Below are 4507 nucleotides of genomic sequence, written 5' to 3' on the forward strand. Positions count from 1 at the left end.
TATTAAACATGGAATAGAAATTTTAGTCACAGGAACTCAGAATTACTAAGATACTTTAACTTGTTTTAAAATAAATAAAAATACACACTTTGCTTTTGTGGAAATAAAATTCTTAGACAGTTTTAATGCTTATGTGTTAATTATCCCTATTTCTGTAGAATTAATTACTGTATTTGCCAGTTTTTCTTGTGACATGGTAAACCTTTAAAGCAGTTTTAAAGTAATTTTAATTTTTGGAAGCTACATTCTCCACTTGTAACTGATAGTGGCAAAGTTAAATATACACAAGAGAACTCAGAAATGAATCAGTGTATCATTGCCACAACGCCCCAGTGGGAGAGGAACAATGGTTTCTGATTAAGAGCTCATGGTTCTGTTGCAATGTGGAACGGAATGATACAGAGGTTGAGGCTCCCTCATCTCCCTAAGGAAGGACTGCCGTACTATACTGAATATTAGAATAAGACCCTCTACTGTCACCTGCTGGACAACTGTCAGAATAAATGTGAACCTCTATGATTTTGGCCCTGGTGGCACAGTGGTTAAGAGCACGTCTGCCAGCGAAAAGTTCGGTGGTTCGGATCCACCAGCCGCTCCTTGGAAACCTTATGGGGCAGTTCTACTCTGTTCTGTAGGGTCCATATGAGTCAGAATCAACTCGACAGCAGCGAGTCTTTTTTTTTAAATGATATCAGCAATGTGAAAGGGGCGGTTTTTGTGCAGTGCACAAAAATAAGCCTTCGTCTGCTTCCCAGCCAAAGAGCGAGCAGTCTGCTCCAGTGGGGGCGTGCTGGCTATGCCGGCTTCGCCGGATCTAACAGACAGTTCTAGGCTGTGTACAGAGGGCAATTCAAGAGATGTCTGTGGGGTAACTTTGACTACCCTTGACTTTCCCCTCACCCAGCCCTCATATAAGGGGTGAGCCTGTTTCCCTGACAACCCAGCCGAAAATATGACTGGCTCGTTTACGTGTATGTGAAACAGCATCAAATTCAGAAGCGAGCGTCAGTATATAAAAGGAAGTTGCAGAATCACATGATTTCTGGGCTTTTTTTCCCAGCGAATTTTAGCTTACACGGACAGCTAGCTGTTTGCTAAAATCTGCTCTCCCCTCCCAAAGTGTGGAGTTGTTACTGGGAATAATTTGCCTGCTCAGGGATCACAATTTCTGTCCCCCGTCCCTGCCACCCCTTCCGTCTAGATGTGACAAGCTTTTGCCAGCAGAAGCGATAGGTGTCTCTTCCAGGTCAAGGTGGTCATGAGGCAGAAGTGCCTTTCCATCTCCCATGCCCCGTCCGCAGCTGCCTGCAGAGCTCTGAGACCCCAGGGAAGGGCAGGACCAAAAAGGGGACGGTGTCTGGATCCCTGCCAGCCAAGATGACTCACACTGCACTGGGACATAGCAGGAAACTTGTACTGTGTTGGCGCAAATGGTTTAAGCACTCAACTACTAGCCGAAAGGTTGGAGATTCCAACCCGCCCAGAGTAGCCTCGAAGACAGGCCTGGCCATCGGCTTCTGAAAGATCACAGCTTTGAAAATCCTGTAGGGCATTTCTACTCGGCACACACGGGGTCACCATGAGTGGAATCGACTTTATGGCAGCTAACAACAGCAAGAACAAGCCACCACAATTTGGAGGTGACTCATTCCAGCAGCCAGCATTACCCTAATGAATATGGTTTGCTATTAGTTAACGCGTTTCCACCGCTAGTAGCAGATAAGCGGCGCTGGGGAGCGAAAGTTTCTGCAATATTTATGGAGGAAATTTGAAAAATTGAGCCCATTACTTTCTTCTGTAAATTGGCAAAAGACTGCCCTTTCTAAATTCCAGAACAAAGAACTAGGGTAGCTCACACAGGTATTCCGGACAAGAACGGAGTACTCAATAAGCAAGGTATGCACAGACTTACCTGTGCTTACTTACTAATCTGTAGTGTACAATTTAGGTATTCAGCTTATGTCGGAACCGACTTACGATGGACTCATCGGAGCGGAAACGGGGGTAAGTTGGGGACTGCCTGTGCGTGTGCCACATTTTGCTTTTGCAGTCATCTGTTGATGGACATCCAGGTTGTTTCCACATTTTGGCTATTGTGAGTAGCGCTGCAGTCAACATTGGTGTACATGCGTCTGTTTGCGTGGCTGCTTTCTTGGGTTTACACCTAGGAGTGGAATTGCTGGATCCCACGGTAGCTCTACGTTTAACTTTCTGAGGAAGCACCAAAGTGTTTTCCACAGCAGCTTTATTATTTTGCATTCCCCCCAGCAATGGACGAGGGTTCCAATGTCTTCACATCCTCGCCCACATTCGTTGTTGTTGTTTTTAATCTCAGCCATCCCAGTGAGGGCGAGGTGGTGTCTCACTGTGGGTGTGAACATGCGTTTTTAATTCTCTTGGGTAAATACTTTGGCGTATGATTGCTGGGTCATGTGGTAAGCGCATGTTTAACTTCACAAGAAACTGCCAAACTGTCTCCCAAAATGTATCATTTTGCAACGAATGAGCATTCCTGTTGTTCCACATCCTAAGCATTTAGTATTGTCAGTTTCTTGGATTTTAGCCATTCTAATAACTGTTTTTGTAGGAAAGCAATTTATAATCTCTCTGCTTTGCACAGAGTAGGCGGACCTTAAAAATCAATTAACAAATCATGTTGATTATGTTAAAAGTAAAAATTCCGCAGGAAAGTTAAAAGTCTCCCTCACTAAGTGTGATGACTGAGGAAATGTATGCGTAATCACGAAAGAGCAGCGCCCAGTACACAGGGCTGCTTAATAAATGATACATCCCCTTTTCCCGCATCCTGTCCTCTCTCAGAGATTCCTGAATCTCAAAAGGAAGAATGTTTTAGGACGAAGAAAAAGAATGCTGTCGGTGGACTTTCTTTCAGTGGCTGGTGGATTCAGAAGTCACTGGAGAGAGGGTCATTTATTTAGGGCACTTGGGTGTCACCACCTATCACGTACCTCTAAGGGTAGGCTCTCCAGACAATGGAAGATGCTGCCAAATCGTCTCTTTTCTAGAACTCTCTGCTAGGGGGCACCAGAGAGAGACTGGAGAGCAGGCGGAGAGAAGGGACATTTTTTTTTCTTGTTTGCTTGCTCTTCTGGTCACGTAGCCCTCAAAACCAGACCCGCTGCCATTGAGTTGATTCTGACTTAACAGCGACCCGATAGGACAGAGAAGAACTGCCCCCTAGGATTTCCAAGGACTGGATGGTAGATTCGAACTGCTGACCTTTTGGTTAGCAACCAGAGCTCATAACCACTGCGCCACCAGGGCCCCCATGTAGCCCTAGCAGCAGCGAATCATCCTGGCTGAGGCAGGTGGTTCCAGCCTCTGGCTTCTTTTGGGACTCTCAGGACCAGTGTCATCAGGCAAAGTCCCTCCTCAGATGTTGGACGAATTTCTAGCTTTGCCAAACTCCTTCTCCCAGCTCCTGAGTTACCAGTTATAGCCGGGCAGCTCCTTCCCCTCAGAGGTCTGAGTTCCAGCTCGGCGGGGCCCCTCTTCTGAGCGCCTCTTCCCTTTTCTTCCCCCAGCCTTAGGGGTGATAGCTCCTTCCAACCAAGAAACCAAACTTGCTGTCATCAAGTCGATTCCGACTCATGGTGACCCTATAGGACAGAGTAGAACTGCCCCATAGGGTTTCCAAAGAGTGGCTGGTGGATTCGAATTACCAACCTTTTGGTTGGCAGCTGAGCTCTTAACCACTGCACCACCAGGGCTCCAGAGCTGCTTCCAGCAGTTACTATCTCAGGATTACCTCAGTGTCCCCCTTCAGCCCTTTGAGTCCACTAACACCATGCAATCGAATCCCTACATTAGATCCTCTTTGGTGAAATGCTTAGTTTTATATTTTCCTTGATTTGTCCTTAGATACTGATATTTAGGTTCTTTCCATTTTTTGCTATTAATAACAATACTGTGATAAGCATTTCTACACGTCTCTGAGTGCACATGGGAAAGCTTCCCTATACTGTGCACCCGGAAGTCAGACTGCTGGGCCACACCACGAGTCTCTTCAGCTTTGCTGGACAAAAGCGCTCCTCTCACTTCAGAGAAGTAGTTTTATTCTTCACTTTGTTCGTCATCACTTGCATTTCACCTCAGGGTACTATCAATGCCCCCTAGCCCCAGAGGGAACCCTGGTGGCGCAGTGGTTAAGAGCTCGGCTGCTAACCCAAAAGGTCAGCAGTTCAAATCCACCAGCCGCTCCTTGGAAACCCTATGGGGCAGTTCTACTCTGTCCTGTAGGGTTGCTCTGAGTCAGAACTGACTCGACGGCACCTAACAACAATGGCAGCCCCATAGGAGAAGGTACCTTGGTGCCCTGTTTGATAAAATCCTGGCAGAAGATTCTGAGATGGACCAGAGATTGCTTGACAAAGCGGTAAATCGACGGTTCACACTTTCTAACTTTGAGAGTTGGCAGCATCACATTTGTCGGCCAGTGCTTCAGCAGGAACGGACTTCTCTCTTTTTTTTTTTTTTTTTTTTTAAT

Source organism: Trichechus manatus, unplaced genomic scaffold (assembly GCF_000243295.1).
Source record: "Trichechus manatus latirostris isolate Lorelei unplaced genomic scaffold, TriManLat1.0 scaffold00004, whole genome shotgun sequence".
NCBI lineage: Eukaryota > Metazoa > Chordata > Mammalia > Sirenia > Trichechidae > Trichechus > Trichechus manatus.